General features: G+C 44.8%; 1 protein-coding gene across 1 annotated transcript in view; it reads left to right on the top strand.

Moving 5' to 3' along the window:
• Sox102f (transcription factor Sox102F) overlaps positions 1-14,739 on the top strand; it is a 205,571-nt gene that overhangs the window by 87,210 nt on the left and 103,622 nt on the right. The gene's annotated exons all lie outside the window — the stretch shown is intronic.

Raw genomic sequence — 14,739 nt, 5'->3', positions numbered from 1 at the left:
GTTCATCGAACAGTTAGTGAAGGAATGTTTCACCAGGATGATATTTTTATAAGATGACTTAATTCCGCGATCTCGGGGTAAATGGCCCACTGTGCGACGCCACGGCAAAAATCTTCTGGATCCAGGTAGAAAACGCAACAGCGGCGGCATTAGCGCGGCCATTCCCCGCTGGCAAGCATCCTTCGAGCATGTCCGCGAGCCAGGCTCGCATAATGTCCGCGGAGAGCGACCGTTCCGTTTTACTCCAATTAATCCGGCCCGTTCCAGATTCCTGCGAGCCCGGGCGGTCCGGTCGCGGCGGAGCACCTGGCCGGCAAAGGTACGGGTTGCGCAAACGCTTGTCAATCACGAGGCCAGTTGCGTCCAATTAAATTCCGTCCGGAGCCGGCGTGCAACGCGAATCTCTCGGGCCGGGACTGATCGGCGATCGATCATCGACCCAGCGCGAGGAGTAATCGAGCCCGCTTCGAAATCCCGTCTCGCGACCGACCTGGAAAGCTTTTCGCTCGGCCTTTCGACAATGCAGGCGGCCCCGGTCGGTCCTGTCCACCGGGTTCCTGTTATTCGCGTAATTCACGCCCACGCTCGCAAAACTGAGACTACGCAGGCCGGACGCCCGTGCTCGATCGCTCGCTCGCTCGCTCGCTCGCTCGCGTGTCCCGTGCGAACGCACTCACCTATTATGGACGCGCTTCGATTTCGATCGCACCTCGGCTCGGACACCTGTCGCGCGCGCGTTCCTCCGCTCTCGCACGCTAGCACGCGCGAGAGCCCGCTTCTATTTATACCGGCACGCTTTACGGTGACCGGTACACGCGCCCCGGAGACCGCCGCACGTGAAAGGGTGCCTTTTCAGATCCATTCTGTCGGGAACACGCGATACCGCACCCTGGCTATTACTGTCTGCAGTGGTAAGTTCGCGGATCGTGCGATTCTTTAACTTCGCCGATGCGACACAGTTTTCGCGGATAAGTAGCGTGTTCTCTGTATCGTTTCATTCGATGTAAAGAGCCTGCAAATTTCAAGCAGGGCGTTTCAACTGTGTTTGCGGTATTATAAGGCGTCGGTCTCCTTATGGATATTTCGAACACGATCTACGAAACATTGGTGTAGCGCACTCAATTTCAATCGAAATGAAGTTCCACTCTTCTGTTATCAATATTACTATATTATAGCAAACGTCAATTTGCAATAAATATAATTTTCTTTCTCGTCAGGCAATTTATTAGTCGATTGTAGATCTATTCAACATTTTCTTCGCAAATTGCAGCAAACGGGAATAAGCTAGAAATTTCGTCCTTTGTTTAATAGTTTGATTAAGTTGTCAATAATATATAGTCTTAAGTCTATATAAGTATATCGTGATGTTACATTACATTTTTAAATTTCGCTAAACTATTCCTATCATCCCCATTCCTAAAATCCCACATCCTATTTATTACTGGCATAGAAATGACTGATCAACATGACTGAGAAGAAGCCGAAGCGCGAAGCGAACGAAAGCATACATCGAAACAAAATTCGATTCTCAGAAATAATACGAACGCTGGTGTCGTGGTTATCACAAATTACGATGTTCCATAGTTAAGGTGAATTCGAATGCAAAACTAAATTAAATTATCGACACATCCATTGCATTGCTCGAAAAATGGAAGTCGAGAATGAAGAATCTGCCAAGTCAGTACCACCGTGGTTGCACCGCGAACGTCATCGACGATTTCCAGAATTGTCCGAAAAATGATCGCGCCTGGCAGCAACAGCGGCGTCGAGTAATTCCGTCGCGGCGCCGCGCCTCGAGAAGAAAGATTACGCGTTCGCACGGTAGAAGCGAGCCGTCCCGGTAAAAAAGTCTTTTAAGCGTGACGGGCACGGGAGGGTGGAGACAACTACGATGAAACGATGGAGGTCCAAAGAAAAGCGTCCGACAAAGGTTACTATTTATAATCAGCGGGATGCACATCACACCGGATGGACCGAGGCGCGGGGGTGACGCTCGACGAGGAACAGGCAGCAGCGAGCAGAGAACGCTGCGGCAGAAGAAGACCACGACGACGACGACGACGACGAAGAAGAAGAGGAGCCAAGGTGAAAAAGGAAGAAGGATCGGAGAAAGAGCGATCCGTGGAGAAGCGGCCGGTCACGCGCGGCGCGGGGTCTGCGATGTATTAATAATGGGAGCAACAAAGCGGCAAGGAAGAAGAATAAGGGACAGCGGGAGTAAAAAAAGGAAGAGGCTACGGAGGGAGAGAGCGCCGTTCCCTTACCCTGCACTCACGGTTCCTGTTCTAAATTCGTCGCAGGCCTCGTTGCAACCGTTTGGCTTAAGGCTAACGGTCCGTCCGGTCTCTTTCTTTTTCTCCCCCTTCCCCTCCGCCCGGTGTCTCTGTTCCTCTCCGTTGAACTCGCGCGATCCCCGAAAGCCGTCTCTGTCCTTCTGTCGTCGGGATCGCGAGAGCCGGGGCGACTCTCATTCATGAGAAGCGACGGCGGACGCTAGAACCGAGAGAATCCGGAGCGAAGGGACCCGATGGAACAAGACGGAGACACTAGCCCGTGGAGAGAGGAGAACGAGAGGGAGAACGCAAGGATGAGCGAAAGAGAGCGCCGGAAACGCTCGCGAGCCAATGTTCATTCACAAGCGGCCGCGGCCGCGGCCCTCTTCGTGCTCCTTCTCTGGCATCGTTCTCCTCTTCTCTTCCTCCAACGACCGAGTCGCCTTCATCGTCGTTGTCGTGCTCGTCGTCGACGTCCAAGCGGCGAAACGTCCCGACGCCAACGCCGCCGACGCCGAGCCTCGTCGTCGTCGTCTTCTTCTTCTTCTTCTTCTTCTTCTTAGTCTTCTTCTTGGTCTTCTTCTTGGTCTTCCTCTTCTTCCTGTTGGTCGACGCGGTTGTCGTCTTGGTCCTCGCGCATAAATCTGCTCATCTCCCTTCAGCTTGTTAACCGTTTCTCTTACTCCCTCGCATCTACACCCACTATAGAACACAGACGCGAGGGCAAGAGGATGCAAGAGCAATACGCGGGACGCGTACAACACTCATTGTTCTTGTCTGCTCCCGCACCCGGACCCGGCCCGGAATAGAATGGTATCCCGTGTGTGCCCGAGCGGGTTAATACGAAGCCGCGGAACGCATAACGATGGCCCATCCCGGCCGTCTCTCCGGCCAAACGAATCGTCGTCCTCCACGGCTCGAGCTGAAAATCCGACTGTCTCGCCACCGTTTCTAGACCTGTCCGGAACGCTCAACACCGGCGGTCAGCTTTTATTTCGCCGCCGGGAAATTTAGAACACGTTTCCGGCTTCACCGTCGCCATTCACCTCTCCGCCGCTTTCGCGGTGTCATGAATGTAGCTACCGAGAACAGCAGCCTCTGACTTGCCTCCGTGGATCGCGATTTCGGCCGATGCACTGCGGTCTCTAATTGATACCATCTCCCGCTGACGATATTTCCCTAATTCGAGTTAGAGTAGACGAAGATTTCCCTTTTCATTTAATCGGTGGCGGCAATGTCCTTGTTATCGCGTATGCGAATAATTTAAATGTTCATTAATGTTAACTTTAGTTAATCACTTAAACTGTATTATACAGGATTGACGCATTTTTCAGAAAAAAGTTCGACTGATAACAGTTACATAGAAATTATGCAATTTCATTTGAGAGTGAAAAGTTGTGGCAGAAACTAGGCGTTCTCCCTAGCAACTACAGAATTAATGGGACAAGAGGGCTAAAAAAAGATTATGGTAGGCTAAAAGGATATGTTTTCTCGGTTCCAAGAAAACATTTTCGATAGTTCACGTAAGTGTACGCAAACTGGAACATAGTTTATGTAGCTTAATATTATCCACTTTTTAATAGCTTCGCATTCTTCTGAAACTCGCAATTCAATGCAAATACAGTTGGTTGAATTTCATTTGGAATTCCATGTACGATAGAATACATAAATTAATGAAATTCAATTGTTTAGCTTTCGAAGAAATTGAATTTATTTATATGGAACGATTAATGCGCAGTAAAATATGCTTTTAAACATTTTCACCTAATTGAAAAACTTGCAAGTATGTACTCGGATCTGTTTATCACCACTAGCCATATTTTATTGTTGATACTGGCTTTTCAATCCTTTGAATTGATGCTTTGCTTTTCAATTCCTCCCTGGCTGTTTATTACACGCAGATAGAAATAGGTCTGACAAATGTCATAAATTGCTGAAAGATCACGTAACAGGAGCCGCCCATCAGAATCTATATTGACCGCGAAACCTCGTGAAGACTGTTTCCCGTCATATGACGTAGAAAGATTAATAACATTAAATTACATAAACTTTACTATCCTCAAATAAAGCGGAGATATTAGCCAATCACGCGTGGTCCTCTTTTTTATTGTGACAATTTCGTTGTGAAAAGAATTTTCAAATTGTCAATGAATATGTATAAAAAGAATTGTCTGGAATGCGTGCGAAAAAATATCCAGATTAGAAATTTGCGTAGCAGTGGATTGTGCATTAGTAGATTACGCAGGTATAGATTGGTTGATCAGCCGCGCTGTGCCTGTCTGATACTCGGTCGTACCTATTCTACTGCGGATCGGGAGACTGTTGCGCATTGCTCGACATGGTTCGTGGCATTCTAAACAGTGTTACCGGATCGTTAACAAGCTGATGAAGAAATTTTGCATCCTCGCAATTATCTGCTGGCGTCGATTAGGGTTAACAGGTTTGTTGGTTGTTCAGTGATACTTCGCAGCTCGTATTTGCGTTTCCAACCTGTATACAAATATATCTACGTTTCCTACACTTTTACTGGAACAATGGACACTGATGATCATCGTACGTCACTGGCACATTTGAGAATTATCAGTAGATTATTACTATTAATTAAAATTCAGGTTTTTCTGAATTAATCTTACGCAAAATCTAGTTACACAGAAAGCTGTTTCGCGCATCGCAGATTATTTATCACGATAGCAATTTAGAAGATAATTCGTATTAATTATTATAGAGCGAACAATGAGTCAAACTAACTGCAGGTCAGAAAAGTAACAAAGTAGCAATTGTAGAAATGTTGACGAAAGTGTAGACACAATAATAATAAAAATATAAACGCAGTAACCGTAACGAAAGTATGAAGAGACGAGAAAAGAAGTGAAATAAATAGCCTGATATCGCAACCGCGACCTCGCCGAGGTAGCACAATGTCATCATAAGACGTCAGTTTATCAAACACACGACAGGAGCCTTTGCCAACTTCGTAATACCCGCGGACAAAACTAACGAACGTATGACATTCATAAACGTCAATATCTCTGTGCATAAACCCGGTGTGACGCAAAAGAGCGTCATCGGCAGCGAGCGTAGACGTCCGCGATTTTTCTCAGACAATCCTGATTGCGTTCCACAAAGCAGAGATGTAAATCAACAACAATGTATTAGCCCCTTAAGTCGCGTCGTTTCGCAACATCGTGTGCTTGCGAATATCCATGTTTTGTTTAAACGACATTTTTATAGCAACTTCACACAGAACCTGTGTCCTCCGAGAGGTAACCTCTCGTCCATTTAACATATATATTCGTAGCATATTTTCTGCTCAAAGAAAGTCAGAAAAAGAGTGTTCGCGAAATTCATTTTACCCGTTGCATGTAGTGTGAACATATATCGCGGAGTGCAGTAAACAGTTGCATTCTGGAACGCAACAAACGCGATGTTCCAAATTTCAAAGGACTAAAAGCTCAAATTCAAGAGGCTAAAGTTATCCATCGATTTACTGAAGTAGAATCACAGCGACGTAAGTCACTTGTGCGAAAATGTAAAAGGCCGTGTGAAATAAATTATAGAGTTGCTAGGAATTGACTTAATTCTAAATTATTTCAACACTTTGACGGCAGTTTCAGTGCAGTTTTTTTTTAAATGTATCATAATTAAATTGCTAACAAAAATCCTTTTTATATTCTTAACAAAATATATTATAATTGCAGGATTAAGAGATTTACCATAATTACGCTGTTTACACTTTGGTTGCTACGTTACACATTTCAAATTACAATAATCTATTATAATTTCTTAATTTTATTAAGATTCGCATGAGGTGAATTTAAAAAAAAACCAACAGGCATCATACAACTCTGCTTCGCAGTTTTATTCCATTTGAATAAAATGATTCAATTTGATGGCATCTCGATTTTTGGCACGGTCCCAGTGTTAACAATAAATTTGCTCGGTAAACATTACTCATGTTAGTATAGAATAACAAGTATCTCAATTATGAGAATGCGACATACGCCGCTATGATTCTAACCCACTCAATTGTCTCTTGCTCTTCGAAATCTCGCCGGTGATTTCGGAAAATTCGTGGATCGCGGTTCACCCGGGCAATCGATAAAATCTCTTTGGTTCCGGGCGAGACGAAGCCTCGCGTTCTTTGTCGCATATCGGCGATCTCATTCATAAGCCAAGGACAGGTGCCCATGCGAGCGACTTTTACTTAGCGCGTGGAAATACTTTGTTCGCCAGTCATCGCGAAACCTCTGGTTCCCCGGATTTCGCAACGTGGATTGCGCAACGGCTCCCGACTTCGGGGAAACCGCGGAAAACGCGTGCACCGATATCGTAAAACAGTTGTCAGGGCAATTAAGCTTTGCGCGTGTAAACGCCGCGCAGGTTGAAGTCTCTCGCGTCTGAAATGAGCGGCGCTGCGACGAGATTGCCGCGCAGAAATAGCCGAGCGAGTATTTAGTAAGTGGAACAGGAAACGGTCGATTCTTCCAGCGGTTTGCTATCGCGGAAAACAATTCCGCGCTGGAATTCATACGGCTCGGGCCCGCGCGAATTAGCCCGCGCAGCTAACGAATCAGCGAATCAGAATAAGATCGAACGGTCGGCGAGCGCGCGCTCGACACACACGCGCCGCCGTTAAACGCTCGCGATTTCACACTCGCGTGTCCACGCGCCCGTAAAACAACGCTTACACCGGCGCCTTCGGGTATCGCGGGCTTCAATCGGGTACGCTAATTAAACCGTGAACTTCCGCGCGCGCCTCCGGACACGCTACACCGCGGTTCCGTCTGAAGTAGAAAAATACCGTATGTAATCGGACGCGCCGAACCGAGCACCGTTTCTTTCAATTCTCGCGGTTCTTTCAATCCGTTTTCCCCATTCGGACTGCCGCCGACGCGAGATTCACTTCTCTTCGTCACCGGGCATCAACATTAACTTAATTAACCCCTAGACTGCTGAAAATTTGACTCCGATGTACCGTTCGCGCGTGTAATATGTCCAGCAAATTTAAGCAAATTTTCGGCAAAGCGACGAGCAAATTTTATCAGAAATTTTTTATTATTATAATTATTAATATCCTCTCGGTCAATTTCAATACAAATATAAAAGATTATTTGAATATTTCTGCTGGTTTTGGCTACTCGTTTTTATCGTGAATGCATAATATGTGCCAGTTAGCGTTCTCTAAACGATTCGTTCGAAATAAATATGAATAAATAAATATGAGGATATTTTACATTTGATTAGCGTTTTTATAATCCTTTGTGCCGCTTAACTTTATTTAATTTGTCGACTTTAATTTCTTGGAGAAATGGATAATGATTGTACAAACACTGTACGTGGTTTCGAATTGTCTGGGTTAAGTCTGGATTTATTGCTTTCATCTTCATTTATTGAATCGTCAGTAGCGTTGCAGAATACTGTGCACCGTTTTGGGTGATTTCGGTGATGTCTGAGTTCATTCGTTTCATTGAATTGTTTCGAGAAATCGTGAATATAGTTACACAATGTTATGCACCGCTTACAATGGCTTGGTTTATTCGTCTGTTTTAAATGGTTGGGGAAATCATTGTGCGATATTGTTGCACAATGCTGTTACGCAATGCTGTACACCGATTTGGGTGGTCTTCAGAAAATATACTTGGGAATAATATAATTCGTATGATTGAGAACAGAATGGAAAGTGGTAAACGTGTTTACGGTTAACCAGTGACAGATAACGAACAAAAATTGCTGCCACTTTGCGCATTCCGTCGTAGCCGCATTAATTTAGTTAGCAGACTTGTCACAACTACTTGTCACGAAATCTTGATCCTGGAAATGACGGAAAAGGGGAAACAGGTTACACGCCCACCACTGTCGTTGCAAGTGCTTGCACGGAGGTAGGTAACGATGCATCATCCGGTAGTTTTTATTCCGCGTCTATCGGCTACAATTTTTCATACATTTTTATCGAAGGAGAATTCTTATCGCAGCAGAGAGCAGCGTGATTGATTGAATACCTTAGATATTAGAGCTAGGAAAACATTCTACGCAACGAAATTGCGTTTTCTACTGCTAAACCGTCCAGTCCGTATTTGTTCAAATAATACATTAAACGCTACACGTTTCGTTAATTATTCCGGTCAAATGACAATCCAGTTTCCTGATCATTCATGTGAGAAAAGACCTACATAAAATACCTCTATTACAGTGTTGCACAGAATGTCATTATAGTTTGAAAAATTTTAAACGAGCACAATAAATAAGTAGAAAATTAGATATTTTTAAGCTCTTGAGTTATTACGATAATAATTATAATAATGGCTACAAACATTTTAAACAAACACGGAGCTTTCAATTTTGGCACCAATTTCCTACTATTCGATAGGAACAGTGATCAACAAATCGAAAAATGTTAAATAATATTCAAATGCTTTGTAAAATTTCTTTCAGAATGATGTTAGATTAAATATGAAACTCACCCTTTGCTTTCATTTAAATTTGCACCCCGTCAATGTACGAACAATGATCAGTAGACAGTGGTCATTTTACGTTTACTGTAAAGATGAACAGAAGTATTACTAGTAGCTGACATCAACTTTTAATTCTCCTGTTTCTTGCAAATACTTGTATCTCTCAACTACCAAGAGTTGCAATAAACTCGTACAATTCCTAATCTTGCTCTTTAAATAGAAATTATTGTCGTATGGATGTATTAATAATATTCGATCGCGAACACTTTATCCGATCGTACACCAACCGAAAGTTTTTTTTTAAATAGTGCCAATCAAGTTAACACGAATAATCTTCGGCAAAAACGTTCCACTGACATTCCTTAATTTCCAAAAAAACAATCACAAACAAAAGACATCGAACGACATGGGACACATAACTGTTGCTCAAATTTTTCTGCAGGAAGAAATCGAAATTTAAACTGCACGAACTTAGATCGATAGGTATTATGAAAATTTCCTTTTATAAATTTTACCACATATTTGAAATCTCAAAAATCCTCATTATATACATATAATCAAACTCTTATTGCTAGCATTGAAAATATTAAATATTTTCTGAGATATGAATCTCTTTAAACTAACTTTCTTCCGCTAGGCGCATAAGGCAAGCTCGATTTGCGATCCCCACGAAATGTGTTCAATTTTATAAAAAAAATACTACGAAACAAAGACTATTAATTTTTAAGGTAATACAATAACATAATTATCAACAATTTTGTTATGTTCTCCGATGTCCGAGTGCGAGGGTTTGACAAGGATCTCCTGAACAAAAGTAGCAGTTTCAGAAATCACCGTAAGAATTAGCCCAGCAAAATCTCCTAAAAATCTGCGATGTTCGCGCAACAACCCCTGATTAAAAAAAACACCCCGAGAACCGGATCAGCTAATTGTCGGACCCCGTTCAACTTCCGGTGATCGCCAGCGAGGCTCCCGAAGTACCGATGCGTTTCGGGGGCGGAAGGGATGCTTGTCGGCGTCCAAGGGGGTGGAAAAGGGTGAGTTATAGAGAATGAGAGAGAGAGAGAGAGAGGAAAAAAGCGCATCGCCGCGTTTTGTGGCCGACGATAAAAAGGAGCATCCGCGAAGTGGACGAGGCTCGGTGTGGTCTGTTTAGCGCGCGCCGGTGGGGATGGTAAGGGGCGCAAGTCAAGGGTGCATTGGTGCGGAGGACGAGCAGCAGCACAGCCAAGAGAAGAGGGGGGAATGGGTTTTGCGGAGGACATGAAAGGGATGCGCGCCGACGCCATTCTCGTCCATTCCTCTCGCCGCGGTAGGAACGCCGAGGGTGGCAGGGGGTGTGCGCCGGTACATATCAACGTACATACGCGCTCTATGTATACCTGTGCGTGCGCGATGGAGACGAGGCGGGATATTCTATCTGACGGCTGCGGCGAAGGCAAATGCAGCCGGGGGGATCGAACGCGACGTTGGAACCGACGATGAGCCGAGCAACCTGCCACATTCTACGCTTCTTCGATTCTCTTTTATCTACCCCGTAGGCTCGTCCTCCGAAACGCATAGTGGTCATCGATTTAACACAACAAATTTCTATCTTATTCGTATTGTTTAACTTGCGCTTGTTGATTTAATTTTTATATAATTAATGGATACGTTCTTTAATTCCTTAACTCTTTATTTATCGGAAACCTATTAATGGGGTTTTTAATGGTTTCGTTAGAACTACCGTATCAGTCTGAGGGTTTTTTCCTTTACAATAAAAATCTTTTGTTGTAATTATTTATTTTATAAATCTTACGACTTTAATGGGCGAAACGCTTTGTTACATAAGACGAAGAAGTGAAATTTTTAAAGAATTAGTAGATTTAGGTTGCAAGCTGGTACTATGGATTAGGGCTAAGACAGATAAAATGTTCACTCATATCAGACGTCAGATATTTAGGCCTAATGTACAATATAATGTCTTGTGGGAAGCGACATTCCTCCGATAAAGGTTAAGATAAGTAATGAATTACAGCAATAGCAGAGATTCTACGTGAGATAAGAAGACTATTATAATAGAGATTCTAAGAAAGGTTTATTAATCAGCAAGAGATGCATGCTCGAATAATAGAAGATTGTACGCTGGACTATTGAACTAATTGGACTAGATCTGACTCATTAGGCACAAAGCTAGACAAGGCTCTAGTAATGACTGTATGTGGATCTAATTCGCGTTTAGCCTCTGATGCAATTCACGGTAGAGCTTGGATTATACAAACTGTATCAGGAAGCCATACACGTTCTAATAATGGAGTAGGTATTTACAGACGAGACTAAACTAAATTAGTTAAGTAAGTTCCTAAAGCAACCAAAAAAATATATGCTGCTGGCTAGACATAATCTTTTAGATTGTAAACATCGTTTTAGAAATATTGTATATCCTAGATTGGTTGTCTTTGTTATTACTTCCGTTCATCCAGCGTTAATTGAATACATCGTATCCAACTGCCATCTGGTGTACCAGACTGTGTCGATCAATATCAGACTGTTACATTGTTTACCCATATTTCCATATACCCAATCCTTGCAATATTTGTCAGAAAGTTCTGCATAATTCTTACGTTACAATTTATTTTGCTGATAAATTTGCAAGATTTACTCCAAGAGGTAGCAACTTTACATATTCATCTTACTGTTCTTAACAGCCATGCTGGAGAACGTGTTCCTGAGTGACAAAAGGCGTGGAAGATTTACATCGATGAATTTCAATGAAATTCAATTCCGTGTTTTACAAGTAGTCTACTAATCTAGAAGCGAAACGGAGCCATTCTGCATCGACGTGAGAAACCAGGATTACGTATAAATCAATTCCTCTACTCTAATAATGATCACAATCGGATAAATTTTGTTCAGAATATAATTATTATATTAGTTACAATTTTCAAAGAATCGTTTCTATAATTCAAATTGCGAAGTAGTGAGTATGTGAAAATATTCCTCTCTGACTGTCGAAATTTTAAAAATGAGATAAATAAGGATTTTGCAAACCAGCTGTAAGAAAATGATAATGCTTCTGATAACGCGAAGCATAGTTTTTATAATGCCGTACAAACGAACTTAATCAGAAGAGAAATAAAAGAAAATGATTATGTTGATTTATAAAGATGCATGTGCATTGCGTAACTGATATTCTGTTTTCCATGCAACAGTATTCTTGGATGACCTTCTCTCGGAAAAAATCCGTAAATCAGATAACTCCGTGATTTGCTCGTAAATTAATGCATCTAATGATTCGATAATGGCAAAACAATAACTCGATCGTAGAATAATGGCGAGCGGAAGAGGCCGATCGAGGTGATCGCGGAGTATCGACACGGTGCGCCCAGACTTTATCGCGCACCTGCAGAGAATCCTACCTACCTGAGCGGTCCGCAGGAGGCAGTAGCGCGGCACGGCGCGAGCGGAGGTGGAAGAAGCGATTCAGGGATGTGGGCGGACAGCTCGGCGACAACAATAAGCATTGTGATTTGCGCGGGTGTGCCTGGGCTCTGATTGGTCGGCTTCCACCACCTCCACGGCACGGCTCGTAGGGCCGTCGCCGTTCGGCCGGGGGTTGTGCCGCGACCACCGCCTCCGGCCGAGACAATAGACAATGCGCAGCACGCTGCTACTACCATTGCTATCTCCGTCTCTCTTCCTCTCTCTGTCTTACCGCACCTGATACTCCAACGTGATTCGAGCGCGTCGAATCGGAGGCAGCGGCGGCGTGATGATCTCGCGGCGCATGACGGGACGGATCGAATGGATTCCGATTAATTTTCCAGCGAGCCGGCCGTACAAAGCCCCGCTCAAATATTTGCCCCCGAGCCAGCTACGTGATGTATTAAAATTGATACTCGTCAATATTGGACCGTTTGAACAAGAAATTGTCCTGATATTACCGATACTCGATTGCTCCGTAATGAACCAATCTCTTGAATCCCGCGCCTTTATGCCCACCAAGTGTGTTTGATGTTTTCCGGCGCGCTCCCAGATTTATTCTTCCGACCTTTGTGCAACCACTCGATCGGCAGATAGAATCGTCGATGGATCGCTTTGGACGTTACAGTCAAAATGTTCGATGCAATTAGGAATCCTAGCGCACGGCTTTCCGGGGATTATTAGGACCGGGCGCCTCACCGTGGAGCAAAGACATAGGAAAAAACCTCTAAAGATTAACTACTATTCTTTAAAGTCTTCAATGGTAATGCTTGGAAGTGTTCTACTATGAATCAACATTTTTGGATATTGGTCTTTTCTTCCAATTTAGAACATTACTCATTAACCCCTTAACCTACAACGACGGGCATAGCCCGTAGTAGATGATCGGGTCAAACGTAAATATTACGAGCATAGACCGTAATACGATGGTTGAGCCAAATATGAATATTAGCGGCGGCGCCCTTCTAAAGTTATAAATATTTGTGGAATATTTGATAAGTGGTTACAACGTGATATAATAATTGTGGTAGATGCAAGTACTACAAAAAGTTTATTTACGATTATATAATATTTACGATTGGCCCGATCATCTGCACGAGCTTGTATACGTTTTCGGCCCGAAATATTCGAAACTAAATCGTAGGTTAAGGGGTTAACATCCTTCGGCATTTTTCGATTTTTAAAGGATGAAGAACGCTATCAATTTTACAAGGAAGCATTTTATACCGTTGATTTTCTGAATCTTCGAGAACAGTGAACAAGTGTCATCTACATTGGCAGGTTAAATGACAAATGAAGAGAAATGTCTTCACTTGTAGACTTTTTCTTTCGAAGTCTAAAGAAAGAAAGGCATTTCTCACGCGCCTTCTTTTTCTTGCGATCAAAGCAAACGATAGGATCCTATTATCCAGACTGTTCTATTTCCTACTTCAAGGCAACCTACCATTCTCACTATCAATGACCTTAATCGCCGCGTCGTTAGAATTTCCGTCCTCGTGATACCCTCGTTAACATCGCGGGGGGAAGGAAGCTCCGATTCAGAATAAAATCGAGGACGTTACCGTGAAGTCCGCAGGACCGCAGCAGGTCAGAAACCAGAAGAATCTCGGAGGATCTTGTTCGGTGTCCTGGCGAAGGTAGACGGCACGCGTCGATGTTCACCGATCCCATGCCACGTGACTAGCCCCTCAGTCTCTCCCCCTCGGTGGTCCAAGGTGGGGAATGCGAAAGAGGTAGCGCACGCTGGCCATCCACGGCGCTACTACTACGCCCAGCTCGGGGACCATAGAGAGAGCATCGTCATCGGCGGCGGCGGCGGCGGCTCTCGTCCCGGTGTAAGAGGGGAGGCAGGACGAGGAGGGCGGGGCGGGTGGTAAAAGGGATGTCAGTGGGTGCGCGCACAGGTGAGCCGGCGTGGGATCCTCGAGAGAACGCCGCGACAACGAGTGAACGGGCGAAGACGGTGTCGACGAGGAGAGCGAAGCTAAGGAAGAAGAGCGAAGGCGTGTAGACGAGGACGAGGACGAGGTCGCGAACGAGGACGACGCTGGAACGAAGCGGTCTCCTTGGTTGGGTGGTGGTGGCAGCGAGAAGGAGAGACAGGGAAAGAGAGAGGGAGATGATCGGCGCTGGTGGTGGTGGTGGTGGTGGTGGCGGCGGCGCTTCGGTGTCGAGTTGTATAGGCAGCAGAGCGGTTCCCTTGGCGTGGGTGTCGGAGAAAGAGGGCGGTGCGTGAGCGGAAAAGGGGCGTGGCGGCCGGCGGAGCCCGCGGTGGAGTAGCCGTTGTCGCGGGACGAGGACGGCGGCCGGCTGATCAACGGAGTGAGAGAGAGGGAGTGGGCGGGGAAGTCGGAGCAGGACGGAGCCCGGTTTCGTATCGGCGAGACAGAGAGTCCGACGGCGCGCGTCGCGGCTAGAACAGTGGCCTGTTGGAGGGGGAACAGACACAGAGCGCGCAGCACAGCCACAGCAGTCCGGTAACGAGCCGAAAGGAGACGGGGCGACGGGCGGAACAAAAGCAAAAGGGAGAGAGAGCGAGCGCGGGAGACCGA

The sequence above is a fragment of the Augochlora pura genome, chromosome 2, assembly GCF_028453695.1.
Source record: "Augochlora pura isolate Apur16 chromosome 2, APUR_v2.2.1, whole genome shotgun sequence".
NCBI classification, from domain to species: domain Eukaryota; kingdom Metazoa; phylum Arthropoda; class Insecta; order Hymenoptera; family Halictidae; genus Augochlora; species Augochlora pura.
This window is presented reverse-complemented; position numbering and strand designations above follow the sequence as displayed.